The sequence below is a fragment of the Pipistrellus kuhlii genome, unplaced genomic scaffold (assembly GCF_014108245.1).
Source record: "Pipistrellus kuhlii isolate mPipKuh1 unplaced genomic scaffold, mPipKuh1.p scaffold_m20_p_10, whole genome shotgun sequence".
Lineage (NCBI taxonomy): Eukaryota > Metazoa > Chordata > Mammalia > Chiroptera > Vespertilionidae > Pipistrellus > Pipistrellus kuhlii.
Window position 1 is genome coordinate 47,881,253 of NW_023425405.1, and position 21,732 is coordinate 47,902,984.

General features: G+C 36.6%; 1 protein-coding gene and 1 pseudogene across 7 annotated transcripts in view; both read left to right on the forward strand.

The window, feature by feature from the left end:
- The window catches only part of LOC118714521, a 30,104-nt pseudogene extending 17,104 nt beyond the window's left edge, over positions 1 to 13,000 (forward strand).
- The window catches only part of MAGI2 (membrane associated guanylate kinase, WW and PDZ domain containing 2), a 1,016,953-nt gene that overhangs the window by 711,721 nt on the left and 283,500 nt on the right, over positions 1 to 21,732 (forward strand). The gene's annotated exons all lie outside the window — the stretch shown is intronic.

The following is a 21,732-nucleotide window of genomic DNA, read 5'->3' on the forward strand; positions in this document are numbered from 1 at the left end:
TACTGGTAGTCCACTCTTCCTATTACTACTACCACTAGACCTAAACAGGCAGTTGGACATCCCTCTCACAATCCAGGACTGGTCTTTGATATCAATATTAATCCCTCTCTCTCACCTGCCTGCCTACCTGATTACCCCTAACCACTCTGCCTGCCAGCCTGATCATCCCCAACTGCCCTCCCCTGCAGGCCCAATAGCCCCCAAATGCCTTCCCTTGCAAGGTTGAGGAGATTGGGGGACTCCAGCTGGATGAGGCAGGGCTGAGAGGACTGGGGGATTGAAGCTGGATGAGGGGGGGCTGAAAGTACTGGGTGCCATCTTGTGAGAGCATGGCAGTCAATTAGCATATCCCCTCTTTATTAGATAGATGGTACTGCTTTGGGGGCCATTGAACAGTTTCCAGAACACTTTCTTTCTTTCCATTTTATAACTTAGAGTCAGAAAATGGGAGAAGATGAAATATATTTCATGCTAAAGTACATAATATTTCTTTCATAGAACAAGTCTTATTACTTTGAATTTGGGGCCTTGTATTTTAGTATTTACTGCATACATTTACTTCCTACAGAAAGAATTGTTCTGAAAACTACTTGATATATTTTATATTCTGAGCTAGTATAATAATGTCTTTACTTCATTTCTAAGTATTTTATAAACCATTTTTAAAAACTTCCTCCCAAGGATATGTTTTTACTGATGGGAGAGAGAGAGAGAAGAACCTCAGTTGGTTGCCTTCTATGCACAACCCAACTGGGAATTGAAACCACAACGTAGTTGGGATTCTAACCTGCAACCTTTTGGTACTAGGTGTAACTGGTTAATAATGCAGATTTTTTTTTCAATAGATGGAGTTACACATGTGTTGGTATATATGTGATTTGATATGTATGCTATTTTGTTGTATTGATAACAAGCTTCAAAACTTCATATGTCAAATTTGCTGAAGGAGTTAACATCATAGATAGTTTTACACTTAAAAATGTCAAATTTCATGCCAAAAAAAAGAGCATTTGCAGGAAGTTTTAATTCATTACTTTATTTAGAAGAAAAGTGCTGCTTATCGTTGAACATGCTCCATCTCAAGATTCTTGTGAATGCTGGTTTAAGTGCTTTAAAGTGATGATTTCGATGTGCAAGACAAAGACATTCAGGTCAACCAAAAAGTTTGAAGACCAACAATTACAAGCATTATTGGATGAAGATGTGTGTCAAAGTAAAAAACAACTTGCAGGAAGATTAAACGTTGCTCAGCAAAGAATTTTTGATTATTTACAAGCAATGGGAAAAATTTTAAAGGAAGGAAAATGGATGCCACATCAACTGAATGAAAGACAAATGGAAAACCAAAAAGTCATCAGTAAAATGTTGCTTCAATTACATGAAAGAAAGTCTTTTTTGCATCGAATTGTGACTGGCATAGAAAAGTGGATTTATTTTTAGAATCTCAAATGCACAAAATCCTATGGGTTGATCCAGATCAACCATCTACATCGACTGCAAGACCAAATCACTTTGGAAAAAAGACAATGCTCTGCTTTTGGTGGGATCAGGAAGCTGTGGTGTATTAAGAGCTTCTAAAACCAGGTGAAACTGTTAATATACTGATCGCTACCAACAACAAATAATCAATTTAAACCATGCTTTGGTCATGAAATGACCAGAATGTTCCAGAAGACATGGCAAAGTAATTTTGCTTCATGAAGTCACACCATCTCACTCTGCAAAGCTAGTTAAAGACATGTTAAAAGAGCTTGCCTGGGAAGTATTAACCCATCTGCTGTATTCACCAGACCTTGCTCCTTCAGATGACCACTTGTTCCAATCAATGGCACACACACTTTCTGAGCAGCACTTCAAAAAGAACAAAAAAGTGGAAAGTTGGGTCTCTAAATGGTTTGCCTCAAAACAAGAAAAATTCTATAGGGATGATATCTACAAATTACCTGAAACATGGGGAAATGTGTAGCTAGTAATGGACATTACTTTGAATAAAGCACTTCTGATATTTCTCTTGAAATTTTTATGTTTTCTTTGATTACAAAATCTGCTATTAATAACCGGTACACCTAGTATATGGAATGATGCTCCAACCAGCTGAGCTACCCAGCCAGGGCTTTATGAAGCTTTCAAAATATAGTTGACCTGTAGTGCACCCTCTTCCTATGCCTTCTATCTGGGCTGTATTCTACCGACAGCTCATTTAAATGGAATTAAGGTCAGTGAGAATTTATACAGTTCTCTAAGTCTTCAGATTCCTTGCTTACTATAAAATAAATTAACATTATGAAGGCATAATTTAATATTATTCTTTTATAACATTAGCTGCAAAGTTGTAAATGAGGGGTAGGCTTAAAATAATTTCTAAGTGTGTATGAATAAAAGCATAAAATAATTTTTAAAAGATTGGTAGGTAGTTTCATATTTTCCTAAGCTGGACTTTTTAATAAAATCTGTTATTGTAAAGCTCCATCCCTTGAGTCACTTAGGTTAAATCAGGGCATGTACTTTTCAGATAATAAAATCCATGAAATCTCATTATTTAAATGTCTAAAATAATTATCAGGTGGAATTTCTGAAGAGATATCTTGCTAACTCCTAGTATTAACCTATTTGTGTATTTTGCACTTGAGTACTATTAAAAGAATACTTAAACAGCATTATTTTAAACAATTGCCCAACCTATTTAACCTTTTTTTCTGCAGTTGTATGCAGGTCACTTTCTTGCCAAATGTGGGGCTGCAGGGATGAGGCTTCCCAAATTCCATAAATAACAAGTAGAATATATTTCTACCTTTTCTATGCTAAAGGGGGAAAAAATGTGTGTGTGTGTGTTGTGTGGACACCCACATACATATACATGCTTTGAGTAAATGAATGCATATTTTCAGAAGAAAAACTTTTGTATCTATTGCTTCTCTTTTTGTCTTTTAAAATTAGAAGTTAATAGATTTTTCTTATTAATAAAAATAATACATATTTCATTTATTTTTTGCTCTATCCCTTTAAGTGCCTAACCTTGACACTATTTGTGTTCTTTTTAACTATAGAGTTATGACTTTATTATGTACTTTCACTGTCTTTTGTGTATAACATTTACTTTGTTTTGCCCTTTTTTGTTTGTTTGTTTTAGGTGTTTTTTTTTTCTTTATTGATTAAGGTATTACATATGTGTCCTTATTCCCCCATTTCCCAACCCCCACTCATGCCCTCGACCCCTGGTTTCTGTGTCCATTGGTTAGGCTTATATGCATGCACACAAGTCCTTTGGTTGAGCTCTCCCCCCTACCCCCACCCTCCCATACCTTTCTTCTAAGGCCTGACCCAGAAGCATCGATCAGACTGTCAAAATAATACATGTTTTATATGAACCCAGAGGTCACAGTTCAATTCCCCTTCAGGGCAAATGACTGGGTTGTGGGCTGGATCCCCACTGGGCATGCCTGAGGCAGCTGATCAATGATTCTCTCTCATCATTGATGTTTCTATTTATAATCCCCTCTCCCTTCCTCTCTGAAACTAATAAGAATATTAAAACAACAGAAGTCCAGGAAGAAATCAACCACTACTAAAATGCCAACCTTGTAACCAAATGTATACTGTCCTTGCAAACTTTGTAACACCATTGGGGTTAAAACTAGATAGCCCAATGTTAGATGACAATTTCAAATACATAAGTTGGAGAAAAGGGGTCACACACACACAGGCACACACACACAATTGTATTAAGCACTGTGCTACACTTCTCAGCAAATGCACAGTAGTGAGTAGAGATAGGTATATGAACAAATAACTTAAATAGAATCTTCATAATAAAACAAGTCATAGGAGAAGAGGCAATAATTCTGTTGAATATGGGGAAGACTGGTATCAGCATATGAGAGAGAAGAAGGGAACATTTGTGGATCTTGAGGATGAACAGAACTCAGCAAGTCTAGGCAGGAAGCACAATGAAAATGACACTCTAAAACATGTTATATAGGAAGTAGGGCAGGAGAAAAGGAATGGAAGAATGTGTTATACCTTCTAACCTATACTTACAACCTACTATGTATTATACTTATCTTGATCCTGTGCTATTAGGATTATTGTTCCTATTTATTACAGATGAGGAAATATTCATACATATTAAATTTCATCAAATTTAAAATAAACTACTATAATATCCTTTCATTGATTTATTCTGATATAAATTTCACCTATTAAAATAAGTAGTATAAGTGCATGAATAATATCTTCTTTTAGTTAAAACTTAATTAAGAAGTCTGAAAGGATAAAAATAAGTGATTAACTTATTCTGAATATATGTTACAACACAAAAAGCATAAAAATATGCACATAGAAGGACTGTCTAAAAAGATAAAGAAGAGGGCAAAGGACATGACAGTTATTTCAACAACAATGCAAAAGAATTTAAATACCTAATAAACATTAAAAAAATTTAAATGAGCTATTATCAAAGAAATGTACATTAAAATGCAGAGAGATTTAGTTTTCATTTGCAAAGAGTCGAAAAATTGCAGTCCTCAATACCTATGGTAAGGTCAAGGTTGCAGGTGCATATTGATGATTCCGGACTGCTTGGGGGTTAATCTGTCCTCCCACATTATTCTCCCTTGCCATAGATCCATCCTAAAATATACTGATTTTTATGGTTGCTTTTTAGTCTCTAAGAAATTTTGTTACTTTTCCTTGAAAAGACTGAAAGCACCCTGGGGTTACATAATACTAAGGCTCCTTCCTTAGAATTAGAAATCAATTATTTTTTAAATGAATAGAAATTAGAAATCATTCTAGATGGAATCTGACTCGGGAATAACCATGTAAGAATTTATAATTATAAGATAAATATGCAGAAAGAAGACATCTGCTTTTCTTGGTCTTGTGCTCTGGTTTACATTTGACTATGACTAATAAAATAGGGCCCTTAGAAAGCAATGACTCACATCTTGCTAGGCAATAGGACATCATGGAGATTGATGATATTGTTATTTGGGAGAGTGAGGAAAACAACATACATCAACTTAAATTTTGTTTCACTAAACCAGAGAAATACCCAGAAGACTATTTCAACATAAATTCCCAATAATGTATTTCTGCTACCGAAACTATTTCTCTCAATTATGTATGGTTGATGATGTCATGTGTCACTCCCAGACTAAAAATAGCCTCATAGATCCAGATCTCATCACTGGCTAAATGTACCTCAAACTAAAGCTACTCATCAAATATTACCCACAAAATTTTAGTCTAGTCTGAGTAATTTAAGTAATCCCTATCCATGAACCTAACCATCTCTAGAGCATTCTTTTTCCTTTTATTAAGAATCTAGAGGCCTAGTGCACAAATTCACCTTGCCCTAGCTGGTGATTGGGACAATTGGGGTGATTGGGGCCAGGCTGGGGGGAGGGGGGAACCATGGGAGGTTGGCCAGCTTCAGGAGGTTGACTGTGGGAGCACACTGACTACCAGGGAGCAACTCCTGTGTTGTCTACCCCTTGGTGGTCAGTGCATGTCATAGTGACCAGTCATAATGGTCATGTAGGCTTTTATATATATATAAAGTGTGCAAATAAAAACACAATAAGATTTGGTCTGATTTAGAGTGGGATGTGTTCTTTAATTCCACTCCATTAATACAGCCCTGATAGCAACTGATTAAAGGGTCAGATCTGAACACTAAATAACTAATTTTAGTTTAATAAGACTGAAGACATATGATAATCCATTTTAAGAAGATGATTTGGGCTGAATTCAGTTAAAAGGAGTGAAGTAGGTAGATGGTGGAGTATTTATCTTGTTGAAAGAGGAAGCTCTTTTGGCTGCTGCAGAGAAGTTTCAACTAGGAAGCCTCCAGTCACAACGGACCATTATGTTTCTAATTGCCCTTATTAACAGAAGAAAGAGGAGCAAAAAATTTACTCTGGAGAATCTTGGGTATCCTGCTGTTTTCAAATAAGCTAAGTAGTATTGGTCAATATGTTTTAAATTTACAAGTTGAGTTTTATCAGCAGAAGAACAATGATGTCAGAAAACTGAGCAAAACAATTATCTTAAAGAAAAAAAAATGACAAACTGTGTTCCTAGATGGTGTGTGTGTGTGTGTGTGTGTGTGTGTGTGTGTGTGTGTATTCTTTTCCTCCCTCCCCCTTAAAAGTTCTGGATTTGAAACACCAACTTATCTAATTAACAGTAATAAAAATTTGTTCATGTGTTTCTTTTTTTAGCCAATGGAAAGACTGTGGCTTTTTTTTTTTTTTTTTTTTTGGTAAGCTCTATTGGTGCAAGCAGTGCTTCTTCCGAGACTATCAATACTTAGCATTCTGTAGTTGAAATCTTGTGATGCTCAAAAACATTCTCCTGCATTTCACAGCATATATCAGGGAGATTTCTTCACTTGGCAGAAGAATGTATCAAATTTTCCAAACTTGGAAGTTCTTAATATTTCAGAGTGTGTGTGTATTTTCAGAATAAAGAGTGGGAGAGTATTTCTATTGAATTATTCCTTGGTATTATCCAATTATTTGCGTTTTTATATTTTACAGTCTGATTATTTTTGTTCTTCAGTGCATCTATTATTCACTACCTCTGTGATGGATACCTATTTCAGTTCCATTTATTCTAAATCTCAATCTCTCTCTCCCTCTCTCTCTCTCTCTCTCTCTCTCTCTCTCTCTCAAGTATTTTATTGGTTTAAAAGTGCCTGAAAAGCACTGCCTGACATAAAGAGAGTACAGAATTTAAAACACTGAAAAAACAGATCAGTCCATTATCAAATAAAAATTGCACCAGAGTTAGCAGTTGAACAGGTAAGAAAGACTTTATTCAAGATTATTGCAATAAGGGAGTGAAATTGAACTCAACTCCCCTGAAATAAAAAGCAGGAAGACTTTTAAATGCTGAGTAAAATACTGGAGGACTTTGGCGATTCATGAAAGAGGAAGTTTGGTCAAAGCACTTAGGCCATTTCTGTTTGCTAATAGACAGTTGTAAAAGTTAGGCTCCTCCCCTCCCACAGGAATTGGGAAATAAATATAGGTGATATCTTTCTTGATGATTGTGCTTCAAAAGATAACTCCCAGGACCTTAAGAAAGACATTGCAGGATTGTGGACGATTTATATCTCAAAGAGGAAGATGAAGAATTTACTGTTTCTTTTTTTTTTTTTAATATATTTTATTGATTTCTTACAGAGAGGAAAGGAGAGGGATAGAAAGCTAGAAGCATGGATGAGAGAAACATTGACCAGCTGCCTCCTGCACACCCCCTACTGGGGATGTGCCAGCAACCAATGTACAGGCCCTTGACTGGAATCGAACCTGGGACCTTTCAGTCCGCAGGCAGACACTCTATCCACTGAGCCAAACCGGTTTCGGCAGAATTTACTGTTTCAAGTTTCTAAAGTAAATGTCCTAAGAAAAAGGTCAGGTGCCCATCGTCAGGAAGAAGCCTTTCTAAAACTTAAGCTGAGGGAAATTTTAGGGTCATCTCAGTCACCAGATAATCAAACAAGAGATGGTAAACTAATAATTAACAAGAGACTTCTAGACAGTCCATAATATGAAGCAGTTACATGGAGAGAGAAATCAGGTTCAGATGTGTAACTTCCATGAGCATCCTCCAGACCACACCTGAAATCAGCAGTAGTGCATCATCAAATCATGTCAGGTTGTCAAGTGTTCTCATTACGGGTCTTCTGACTCTGATTGTGATTTACTTGATTCGGTTTGACATTTCTTTCAAAAATCTACCTGATTATAGCATATAGATAGCCAATTTCTACTCTTGGATTTCTCCCACATAGCATACACACTTACACATACAATTCAGTTTCTTGGAGAATTTATACCTTTTTTCCTCTCTGATATGTAATTAGACCCTTATATTCTATAAACAATGTTTAATTTTTAGCTTGTGATGCTACCTAATATTGTTACCAGAGGTAAATATTAATAACCCTAGTACTTTATAAATTAGAAATAAAAGAGGACAGAAAAATATAGAAGGTGAAGGGAAGTAGGTTTACCATTGTTCTTATGTAAAATAATACAATTAATAATAATATAAGAACAAACTCTGTTTTGTGCACTCATGATTGTAAACCTACTTTTGCCCCACCCTATATTTACCTTCTATTTATTTTGTAAGGCTTCTTAATATTTGGAAACTTATCTGGAACTGGATGGAGCCTCCTTCCTGGTAGGAGATAAAAGTGTGACCATTATTAGTCTTTTACATAGACATGAAGTCATGTGAGAGGTGAAACTGAATCCTTACCTCATTGATTTTTATATCTCAACCTTAAAGTTGGTAAATGTTCAAAAAATGCTAGTCTTGTTTCAGTGCCTGAAACCTATCCAAGGTTTCTGTGAGCTCCTGAGGGGTTATGTTCTTGAGGTCAGCCTTAGCTCCAAGTTCCTGTCCACGGACTCTTAATCTCACTAGCATTTCACTTCCTCTCTAGGCCAACCCAGAAATGGAACTCAACCCTTATTCCTTGATCATCCTTGAAACCTCTCACAAAAAAATTACCAAGCAAAAAGTTAACAAACTTTATTAATGTTTTGGTCAGCGTGTGTATGTGTGTGTGCACAGAAATTTAAAATATAATATTAGACTTTTTTTTTTCAATTACTTTAGTGACCTTGACATCGGTTTGTTTTCATAAGCTCAATCCTCATTTGCCTCTTCTTGCCTTAAGTTTATGTTAATTCTTCATGCAAAGCAGTTTAGCTTTCCCTTTTTTATGGTATTCTTTTATAAAAAGTAAAGCTTCTAAGATCTGACTTTTTACAACCAGACAGAATTATCAAGCTATTTTTCTGAATATAAACATCCTCATGAAAAACATTTGTCAGCTGTTCAAATAACCATTTCCATCTCTCTTCACCATTTTATATTCTAGAATTATCAAGGTGTAGAATGTCATACTCAACATGCTCCAAGCTCACGGCAAGTTAATTGTGCCTAAGAGTTGAATTCCTAAAGAGGAAAATATTTGTCACCTATTTAGGGTATCTTTTTGCCCAATAGTGAGCTAACCAATAAACGTAATTAAGAGAGCTCTCTTTTTTTGGGCCAGGAACAGAGATTTAATCCTATGTTATTTTCTTTCCTGACTCAGTCCTATCAGCACCAGATCATTCTTTCATTTCAACACAGTTTCCTAATATTTTTATATTTCTCACATTCATTCATTCCTTCCTTCATTCAGTAAGAGACTGTTTACTTTGTATCAATATAACATAGAGCTCAAGTGGAGCTTAGATCAAGTAAATCAGAAAATAAATAGTAAAATTTTAGATGGTACAAAATGCTAATAAAATTAAGTTTAGGGTATTAGGTAGAGGGAGGGAAGGTGGTAGCTCTTTTAGATGTTATGGTCAGCCCCTCTAGAAGCATGGGATAGTTGAGGAGACTTGAATGATAAAGAGTCAGCTATGAACGTCTCTAAGGAATAACAGACCAGGTAATGGAAAGGGTACTTGACTTGAAACATTCAGGGAATAGAAACGGGAGTGGAATGCAAAACAAAACAGTGTGGCTGGAATATAGAGAACAGAGAAGAGAATGGTAAGACATGAAGTTGGAGAGGTTTGAAGGAATGAAATGGTAGATCCTGGTATAGAATTTGGATTTTTCCTAAATCACACTGAAAAGTATTTTTAAATCACTTTGCTGTGTGGAGATTATCCTATATAATAAAACCCTAATATGCAATTCAAATGGTCAAAAGTACAGAGAAAGCCCCAGCTTCATGCTTATTGGGATTCAGTCTCAACAGAAAATTGGTGTTTCCCTGAGCTTCTTATTTATTTGTTTGTCTAGCTTCTTTCCCTGTGTTCTACCCAAAGAACTCCCCCATGTTCATCACTCAGCTCCTCAAGGTCAAGAAGCATTCACAAATAATCGGGCATTTGACTGGCAATCCGCAAGGCAATTTATACTCTCTGCATATTTGCAGTTCAATAAGGAAATGAGATAGAAACGACATAACACAGATACTCTGTTTTGTGATCTGGTACTACAAATATTTTCCTAGTTTAATTAATATATACCCAGCCTTGAATTAACTTGGAATGCCACTCTACGGAAAGAAAGTTTTATATATGTGCTATATAAACAACCAATCGCTATGACATGCACTGTCCACCAGGGAGCAGATGCTCAATCCAGGATGCATTGAAATTGAGCTCAGGTGGACATCTCCCAAAGAGTCCTGGACTGTGAGAGGACACAAGCCAGACTGAGGGACTCCCCCTCCCTAGTGCAGAAATGTCGTGCACCGGCCTCTAGTATTTTATATTGCTTGTCTTAAAACTTACCTTAAAGAGTCATCTGAAAACTATATTGCACTCTTTTCAAATTGTCTTCTAGACAAATGTATTAAATTTATGTATTTTGAGCATATACTATGTTCCTGGCACTGGGCTAGACCTGGAGATTCAACAATGACAAGGAAGTGATTCTCATACCCAAAAACACAGAGCCTCATTAGGAAAAGATTTTGTCCTGTTTACGGTAAACTGTTAATATTCTCCACATTCTTGGCATTCTTATTAGAATCAATATGACCTTCCATGACCTTCTTTTATGGATTATGGATTTTTATAACTAAACTATATTCCTCCAACTGCTTTATACAAAATAAAGGTTTAAGAATGTATTTGCATTTTCACCTTATTCTTGGAATTCTTTTCAATTTCATGATAAGTTGTCCGAGTTCTTTTTAGTAGGAAAACTGAATTCATAGCATGGAATAGAAAAATATTGCACCTATATAAAACTTTCTTTCTGTAGAGTGGCATTCCAAGTTAATTCAAGGCTGGGTATATAGTAATTAAGCTAGGAAAATATTTGCAGTACCGATCACAAAACAGAGTTTCTGTGTTAGGTCATTTCTATCTCATCTCTGTCTTGAACTGCAAATATACAGAGAGTATAAATTGCCTCGCAGACTGCCAGTCAAATGCCTGATTATTTGTGAATGCTTCTTGACCTTGAGGAGCTGAGTGATGAACACGAGGGAGTTCTCTGGGTAGAACACAGGGAAAGAAGCCAAACAAACAAATAAATAAGAAGCGCAGGGAAACACCAATTTTCTGTTGAGACTGAATCCCAATAAGCATGAAGCTGGGGCTTTCTCTGTACTTTTGACCATTTGTCTTGCTTCCTATATTTCCCTCTCTTTTCATTGGGCTTTAAAATTTTTTAAGGTTTTTTTTTTTTTCTCAGTCTATCTCACACCCTGTTGTGCCCTCTATTTTGTCTGTACTTTTGTTGTTTGTTTTCTATTCTATTTTTCCCATAATACAAGAAACGCATGCATTACACAAGAGTCACTAAAGGACTGGGTCTGTGAAAATTCTATTTTGAAGTTGGAGGAAAATGCGAGGCAGCTTTCTAAACATTCTTTTCCCTTGGGGCAAAATGCTGCTCAAAAAATTGTTTTCCTCCTTCGAAAGAATTAACATGTTGACCATTGAGCATTTTGGAAACAATTGTATAGTGTGTCTTACAAATCCAGCTTCTTCATAGACCAAGTGCTGGTTAATGGCAATGCCTTAGACCTTTTCTCATCGTTGTAAAAAGAACTATTTATAGATGATAAGATGTGGTTATAGAAATCCTTCAGATTTCATAAGGAATATGTGCTCCTTTCATTCTTACAGCAGTACATATCAAAGACTTATTTTAAACAAAGCTTAAGTCCCTATAGTACTCCCTGTCAGACAGTGGAGAAAGATGAGAAAATAACCATTATACTACAAATGATAAGGGTTGTGACATTTGAACCAGGGGTTATGGAAGTATTGTCATGGTTACCTTGCTAAGAATGATGGTCAGGAAACCCTTTCAAGAAGGCTGACACTGAGCTGAGCCATAGGGACAGGTAGAATTTAGCTGGGAAAGGGAGGGGAGAAGCAGGTTCCAGGCAGAAGAAACAGCATATGCAAAGGGCAGGAGTCAAGGATTGTGGTAAATTCTGAACATGAACAAAAGTCTGAGCACTAAAGGTTTATATGGGAAAAGCGGTGCACTTCGTAAGATGTGATCATGGCAGATCATGTTAGAACCTGTGTGCCACTCTATGAGGTTTACTTTCCTTAGGTAAGCAAGGAAAGGATTTCTGTTAGGGGAAAACGAATGAATGGGTTTGCATTTGTAGGAGAAAATAAATGAATTGATTTGCATTTGTTGAATATTCACTCTAGTGTACGGAATGGGTTTAGAAGGTATAGGCAAAGAGAATAATTAGGAAACAATTGAAAAACTCCAAATAAGAAGTAATGAGATTTTGGCTGTAGTCCTAGAGAAAAAGGAGAGAGGGCTTTGAGAGATGATTAAGGGTGGAATACAGGATTTCTTGAATAATTAGAAGAAGGAGGAAGAAATTTGTGGTGGCTGTCAGGTTTCCAGTTTTGAAATCTGGCAGCTCTAATGCTAATCATTGAGACAGAACAAATTGATGGAAAACATATTGGGGGAAAGACTATGATTCAGTCTCAGCCATGTTGATATTGAGGTTCTGATTAACGTGCCCAAGTTTCATTGTGGCTACTGGGATACATGCCTCACCCATGACTCCATCTGTGACAAAGACACACAGCAGTGGTAGAAAATACAAAAAGAATGTGAAAGGCCACTATCAGAAGCGGATAGAAGAGTAAGCTCAGAGCCGGAATGACAAAATAACGGCAGCATTTCAGCAAGGAAAGATACCCCCTTCCTCTCCTACTCCATTCTTTGCTCCTCGCCTGCAAGGGGCAGTGATGATACCCCCTGCCCTGGTTTGAAGCCAACACCCTATACGAGATACCCTCCCATGATGCCAGTGATGGGCCCTCCTCCTCATGGGATGATGCCCATGGGACCTACTCCCAGAATGAGGCCACCTATGGGAGGGCACATGCTGATGGTGCCTGGGGGTCCAATAATGAGACCTCACACCCATCCCAGGCTGGTGCCCAGTTGGCCAGGAATGACTCTCCCAGACAGATAAGGGAATCTCTCCTCTTTATATTACTTGTTCTAGTTCATCAGAAGATGGGGTGCTTCAACTCTGGGAATTAGTTTCTGAACAGCATGACAAGGAAGACTCACTCCCTCTTCCTACCAAAGAGAGAATAGTTTTAGAGGGGAATAGTGGGACCAAAATAAAAAGCAATTTTCATTTGTATTGTAAAATGTGAAAATAAAATTGCCAACTCTTTAGTCTCAAAAAAGTCAATGAAAATAATAATGAACATGGTTCTTAAAGAAGTCAAAAATTATAGTGACTCATTAAAGGTTTACTCCTTTCCTCTACATGAAAATATTTTTACTTTTAAAAAAAGTCATTTATGTTTACTATCACTTTCCCAGCTTAGTCTATTCTCTGAAGAAATGTCACACTTGCAGACTTGGTATTCACATGTTCCATAAACACTTTATTATTAATCCTTTAGGGTATATACTTGCAAATATTTTGTTTCTCTGTTTCATTCCTTATGAAATGTCATGCTCATGTTACTGCAGATGGAGTAGTGAAGAAAGAATGGAAAAGCAAGCCCTGGCCAGGTGGCTCAGTTGATTGGAGCATTTTCTGACCAGCAAATTGTTGTGGGTTTGATACCAAGATTATAGGTCCAAACCCCTGTTGTAGCCTGCCTGAGAAGTAATTGATCTATGTTTCTCCCATGTCAACACTTCTCTCTTTTTCTTTCTTTCTCTCACCACCCCTTCCTCTCTCTTTAAAATCCATAAACATATCCGCTGATGAGAATAAAAAGAAAAGAATGGAACAGCAATATCTTGCTAGTTATCAAATCTATCAATTCTTCCTTGTCAATGTTTCTTACATTTGTCTTTTCCTCACTTTATCCATCATCATTTTCCCAAAATAGGATACTGTTGCTTCTTAGCCTGGGATATTTTTACCAGAGTTCTTAATTACCTACAACAGAAATGGATTCTGCTTGATTTATGCAGAAAATAGATTTATTGAAAGGCTATTGGGGAGTTTACAGAATCACATGGAAGGTGAAAAAGCAAGCTTGAAAAATAGGAAAAACCAAAGAGCCTGAGTTTCAGGGTCATCCCACAAGCATATGTCAAGCAAGACCCTCACCGCTCACTCTAGCCAAGCTGCCATGGCTGCTACCAAGACCAGTTGTGGCAGTCTCTTTCACCAGTGGAATAAATTCGTCACTGTTGCTGCTGCTCTGCCTCACTAACTCCAGATTCAAAGTCCCAGGTGGTTGTGTCTGATTGCCAAATCCTGGATTGAAAGTATGTCCATGCCCTGTTTTCCAAGTTTCCAGGGAAGGCAAGTATCTGAGCTTTTCCACTTCTGTAGTTGGACGTAGCACCCTCCCACTGACACTCATGTTGTGGGAAATTCTCCAAATATAGGAAAGAGAGCCCAAATCAGGGCAGCCACAGAAATGCAAGAGTCCTCCTGAATAACCAACTTACCTCCTACTTCTAATCATTCATGTTTCTATGTTATCTTAAGCACTGTTCTGGGCATGTGTTATGTACTCATGGTGCAGACAGCAAGAATACAAGTATCTGATTAAGGCTTTCCCAAAACATATCTATTATATTTGACACTGTAATAGTTTCTAATACCTTAAAACTCTTCAACATAGCATTCAAAAATATCCTGTCAATTGATCTCTCTTACATATACCGTCTTTTTTCTTATTATTTTTTAACATAAATTCTCTTCTGCAACTAAGATAATTATCTTCCGATTTATATATATATTACTATGCTCAATTTCTGCAAAACTAGAAAATAGGTGGATGGATCAGGAGTTTTGCAGAAATTGAGCACAGTAATATATATAAATTGGAAGATAATTATCCTAGTTGCAGAAGAGAATTTATGTTAAAAAATAAGAAATTGTATTTCTTCTCCAAGTAGCATCCCAATTCTGTTCTTTGCCTCCTTCATAATTTTAAATGAGAATCATAAAATTAAGGGCATACTTACTGTGAAATCACACAATATTTCTGAACACTAAGTCATACCTGCACCTTGTTTTATAAACACTCTTTATGGATCTATTTCTTTTTTTAAATGTAGATATTTTCACCTCTCTAATTGGATTGTAACTGACTCAAGGATCTTAACTGCTTAGGGTATCTCCTCTGCCATAGCAATCACGTGAAATACAGTCTACTCCATGTGTCTGTGGAATAGCTGAGCAACTTCACCTCTCACCACAGGCTTTCAAAGAACTGGGGATCCTGGAGCCCATTCTTCTGAAACTTGCTTTGTTTTTTTTCTCCCACAGTCTCTAACTCTAGGTAAATTCTAGTCATCATTCCACAAATGTACAAATTTCATATTACAGTGGGAGGCAGGCAAGAATGACTGGGCACAAATTAACTATCATTATTAGAAATTACCTAAAGCAAGTGTCCCGGTGATGCCAACAATGTCATCTTCATAGAGGAAAGATGACATTATTAAAAATTTGCAAAAGTTACTTTCCATACTATGTCACGTAATATTTTTATGCTTTGCAAAGTTAAAACTGAAAAAAAATGAGTTTCATTTAAGAATCTGATTATTTTGTCATTGCCACAGAATGACATTAATTGGGTATTAAATTTGCAAAATGCTTTTGTGAATGCAAACAAATGTGTCCTCTGTAAATTAAGCAAAAAACAGATGCCTGTTTCTCACACAGAGTTCCTTTCTGATGTTGTCAGAGCAGTACTTTTTCAGAGAAGGAGTTCAGGCAGATGGCATTATAATTCAAATAAAATGAAATAGGCTTCCAAGTGCATCCATATCATCTTCCCCTGTGAGTGCCAGAATTTATAAAGTTTCTAATGTATCTGGGTGTCCTCATAAATATAACCTATTATTAAATAAATTATAAAGATTACAGTATGACTCTAATGTTATCTTTCCAAGTCAGATATCAGAAAATATCTGCAATATGTCCAATAATATCTATTGCACAACAAGGAAATGCAATATAGAAGGATTTAAAGATTATTGGACTCATTCTCCTAGAGAGCAATGTGGAAATTATGTCAAACTTCTGGAGACATTCATCAGAAAGGATGAAGGCACAGGTGGCCAGGTCTTTTGTGCACGTGACTCTTCAGATTTTCTTGCTAACACTTAGAACATTGGAAATCCTGAGAAAGGACAATCTAGAAAGCACCCCCATTTCCTAACGTCATAAAAAATAACTCAAGTTGTGACATCTGGCAAATGATTTACCAACAGTTAAATAATATCTCTTCTCATAGAGTTCTTTTGAGTATCAAATGAAATGATTTATGTAAGGCACTCAGCACAGTGCCTGATACATAGCATCAATACATTAGTATTTCTATGGTGCCACATTACTGAAGTGGAGGTAGGAAGGGGTATCACTTTTATAACTTTGCCTATGAAAAATTTAAAGGATAACATTCTATGTATGTTGGGTTGAGAACATAAATAGCATTTATTGCAACTGAATGCCAATTTTTTTCTATGTAAACTCCCATCAGTAAGAAGAATTTCCAGGTAAATAAATACTGAATCTTATTTTACAACATAACTCAAGGGAAACTTCTCTATAAAGCATTTACTGTCATCTTCAATCCCCACCATAAATGGACATTTCTATATTGTGCACCTTTGCGTACTTCTACCATGGTATGTCCCAAGTTATTGAATTTCTTTTATTTATACATCTCCTTTACATAGAGATTTTTTTTAATTGTTAGCTCTTAGCACAGCATTCAATAAATCTTAAAGAAATTTATAATGAATTTCATATTATGCACAAATGGAATAATAACTGAATAAAATATCTCTCTCCACTATGGCAAATATAAAACCCTATAGGAAAAAAAATGAAAATGAACCTATTGACATCTGAAAATCTCTTCCTGTGATTTTTATGATTCTCTTAAATATCTTAATTGATTTGTATATATTTTTCTGGAAAATTATTATATTGGACCCCTTGTTTATAAGAAATTTGATGTCTAATGAGAGTTTAAATTATATTGCTCTTAGAAAAATTTTGAGAGAAATTGGAGCTCTGTCTCAGTAAATGGTACTTTTAGATTTTAAAAATAAAAGAATGAATTTGAAAGTGCATAGTGTGATGTTGTTTGCACAATTAAACTAAAAACATGGAAAAATCTTTCAAAGTATTGGCTTATCCATATTATTGTAAAATGTAATAAAATAATATAATAAAAAAATAATAATAAAAGCATAATATGCTAATTACAGCCAAACAACCTTCTGGACAAAGCTGGGGCTGTGAGGGCCAAGCCCTTTGCAAGAATTTTGTGCATTGGGCCTCTAGTCCTATCTAACTAATAAAGGGGGAATATGCTAATTTACCATCACACCCTCACAAAGATAGTGGTGCCCACAGCCAATAAAAAGGGATTTTGCTAATTGACTGCCACGCCCTCAAAATGGTGACACCCACAGTCACAAGATGGCAGCACCCAATCCCTCATCCCCACCAGAGCAGCTAGCATGCCACACGGCTGGGCCCACCCCCAGGCAGGTCTGGCCCCTCTGCACACTTGCCTCCGGAGTCCCCTCAGCCTCCCAGCTGCCCATGGCTGGCCTGAGGCACAAGCAAGCCTCAGATGGTTGCTGCCCAGCTGACAACCAAGGCCCAGGCAAGCCTTGGATAGTGGCTGCCCAGCTCCTCAGGGCCACCTGAGGCTCAGTTAACCAGGGCCAGCAGTGGCAGCAGCAGAGTTGTGATAGGAGCATCATCTTTACCTGATCACAAGTCACCTCCCACACCTGACAGATACTAAACTGTGAGAGGGGGCAGTCTTGGCTGAGGGACCCCCCTTCAGTGCATGAATTTCTATACACCAGGCCTCTACTAGTATTATAAGTCTGGTTGTTAAAAGTACACAATATCCGTATGGGAAAATAAAAGCTACTTAAATTCTGTTGCCAAAAACAGTGTAACTAAAACTGTAATGCCCCCCCAACACACCTTTTTTTTTTTTTTCCTAAAAAATTTTCGTGCTTCTCTAACACTTGTGTTAGGGCATTAACAGAGTACGAAGTTAGTTTTATGGAACACAGCCAATATCAACATTATATTTTTTTCCTCTTCCTTTCCACCTCAACCCAGCACACCTAAAAATATCTGAAATACTTGGCAAACATGTTTACAACAAGAATACCTCACTAAAATGTGTTAACATTTATTTTTTTAAAAAACACACAACAACCATAAAGTAACAACTAATGTGTTAATGTCATAAGAAGCCAAAATTCCTTGTGCCACCCAAATCTCTATCTGAGATTGCTCCTTAGGTGAAGATACAAGACTTTTAGTCTTTCCCAGGACCACAGTAGTGCATGATCTCATTCATTCCCTTACCAAATAGCTGTGCTGAGTACCCAGTGTCAGGTTTGGGAGATACAAATATGAGTTAAGACATGCTCCCTGTCTTTAAGCTTCTCACCCTGAGGTAGACAAAAAAAATGGCGAAGGTATCATCTTGACAATTCACTGGAAGCACCTTTCCTCAGTGGTGTGCCATATTCCTTCTCTCACCTTCCTTGCTGTTTGTCTTTGCTGCCCATGTAGTCCTTTTCAGCCTGTCTTATGACATCTGATCTTACTGAGTTTTCCAACTCTCACTTCTTGCTGTGAAACTTCTCTGAATCACTGCAGTTTTAGAAGTACCTAATTTGTATATCTATTATTAATAGTTTGCTGAAATATATTTCTATAATATTTTTAACAGCAATAAAGCAGCTATTTCAGTTTCTGAACCTTTTATTTATTTTGCAAATAAAAACTATCCTTTTTCTAACACTGTAATTCTAAAACTCAGATTTTTAATCTTTAACTTTTAGGTATTATCTTTGAATGGCAATAATTGATTGATCTTTGAGAGTAGATTTTTTTTTTATTACATAAAATTGTACTACAAGATAAATGTTATCATAGCAAAGAGAATGTCCCAATGAAAATATATTACCTTAATTATAGTTTTTATTCAAGGCCTATGTTTGATGAGATTTTGATTTGTGACCTAACAGAATAATTTAAAATGTGCTTTTTACTTTACTGTTTTCTAAAAAAAAATACTGTACCATAATATTTTTATAAAGACTCACTTAGTTATATATTAAATAGGAAATTATAATCTGACATAATTGTTTTTGTTTTTTAAGTATTTTTTTATTTTTAATTGCAGTTTATATACAATATTATATTAGTTTCAGGATACAACCCAGTGATTAGACATTTATATACTGGTGATTATAATGAAGAAGAAGAAAAAGAAGATGGAGCAACAACAACAACAGTAATGGTAGTAACAGTAGTACCTAACATTTTTTGAGTGCCAAGCATATAACATGCTTGGCACTCAAATAGCTGTGCTGAGTACCCAGCACAGCTATCATACAAGATGAAGAAACTAAGGCTTATCTAAGAATATCCAAAATTCAAATCAGCTCTGTCTGACTCCCAAACCTGTAATATATTTGTCAAATATATTCACATAAATACTTGTTTCATTTATGCTAAACTATCAAGGTTGGTATTTGCAAATTACAACTCATGTTAAGATATTTTTTTTTTATTTTAATTTTATATAACCACATTTGCTTTGGAGTTTTTGTTACTATTGGGGGGGGGGAGAGCTTTACCATTAAGAGCTTTTTTTCTTTACCTTTTACTTTAAAACAGCATTACTGGGGTAGGGTGGGTTGTGGTGGTAAGAGCCTGTCAATATTAAAGCACATTTTCCCCAATGAGCCTCTCCTCTCCTCTTCCATTCAAGACCGTGCCAGGTAGTAGATGAATAGGTATCTTTACAGCGATGAGGGTGGGTTGTGGTCAGTCAGCTATTTTCTGACTTTGCTGGTCACTGCTGAGATATGGCTTATACCCTCTCAAGCCATTGTCCCTGCCTTTCTCTGATTGTAACAACTCCACACCATGCGTCCCCTCTCACAGGGCTTTGCACCTCCAAGTCCTACTGCAAACCAAGGCACATGGGAATGACTCATTGATTCTTGACTCTCCCTCTTTATATCCCCACTTATGCCAGCCTAAAATAGGTGCCTGCTTAAATAGAGGGAGATTCCACATAAAGAAGTATGGTGGGAGGGGGAGAAGTATGTTAAGGTGTTTTTAAAACCTTTGTCATATACTCGCACTCTGGACTGTGTGTGTGCCCTGTGTGTATCAGACTTGATTCTGAAAATGCAAACATAAAAGAATCTGAAACTACTTTTAAAAAGTAACCAAAGTCCTAGCCTGGTCTTTGTGGCTCAGTGTTTGCGTGACTGACCACCTGTGAACCTGGAGGTCATGGTTTGATTCTCAGTCCGGGCACATACCTGGGTTTGGACTCTATCCCCAGTGTGGGGCATGCAGAAAGCAGCTAATCAATGGTTTTCTCTCATCATTGATCTTTTTCTATCTTTCTTTCCCTCTCCCTTTCTCTCTGAGGTTAATAAAAATATATATTTTAAAATAATAATAAGTAAAATGTAACCAAAGTCCTTGACTCCAATTATCGTATCAATAATATTTTAGCTGGTGATGACTGTGTACAAATCAGTATTTTTTTGTTTTGTTTTGTTGCTTCAATGGGGCATTGCAGATAAAAAATGATGTGATTGCCTTTGTTAGACCACGTGGTCCTCTAGAACTCTCTCTGCTGTGTTTGCACAATACCACTGCTGTCGACTAATTTGAATGTATACATGTAGAGCCTTGCAGAGTTGCTGAGTCCTGCATCCTATCACTGTCACTGCTCATATGATTTACTTTCAGTCCAGTTGTTATCACTGGTACACATCCCAGCTCCACGTGGGCCCTTAACGCTTCCTGAAAGCCTGGCATGGATGGCAACCTGCAGGGCAGATTTGTGGGACTGACTGACTCTTTACATGTAGCAAGCATCCCAGGGTGAGGGGGACTCTGCCAGCTTTATGCAGGCATTGCTTTTCCCTGGGGTGATGTGCTCTCCAAGAATTCTTGTAATGTTCTAGGCATTGGGACACCTTTCAGACACAGTGGGCATCATGTTTTTTATTCCAGGCCTTTTTTAAATTTTATTGTATTATTTTACAGATTTACCTAATACAAATACCATTATGGAATCTCACCCTCAGTTTTTTTGTTTGTTTATGTGTTTCTTTGTTTCCATCTACCATGTGCAAAGCAATAAAACAGAATATGCTGTTAAATCCAAATTTTTATGTTTTTGCATTGCTGTATCATACCTCACTGCCATACTTTATAATGTTATCAAAGAGGGTTTTATATTTTATTAGGTAGAGATTTCATTTCCCTATTCCTGACATCTAATCCAGTCCTTCCGTCTGAGGGACAGAGATGGGACCCAGCTGAATAGGCAAAGATTCGTACAAAACACAGTGATCAGATCATTGGAAACAGTTTTCTGCCCTTCTTGTGTTTGTGGGTCAGAAAAATCAAAATTTGTTCTAAAATTCTAGCATTTCCCTCTGAGCAAAATATCACATTTGAGGTGGATGCTAATATAAGGCAGATGTCAGTACAGTGTTTATTAATGGGCACTTGCTTGCTTTTTGATGCTGGCTGATACTATGATGAGGCAAGATTAATTATAACCTAACTGAAGCCGTATCTGTGACATTTCGACCATTCACATTCTTCAGATTCAGAGAGGCTCATGCCTTTTCAGCACCATTCATTGCATTGCATTGTCAAAATGGGAGAGATTGTGGTTCCAATATCTC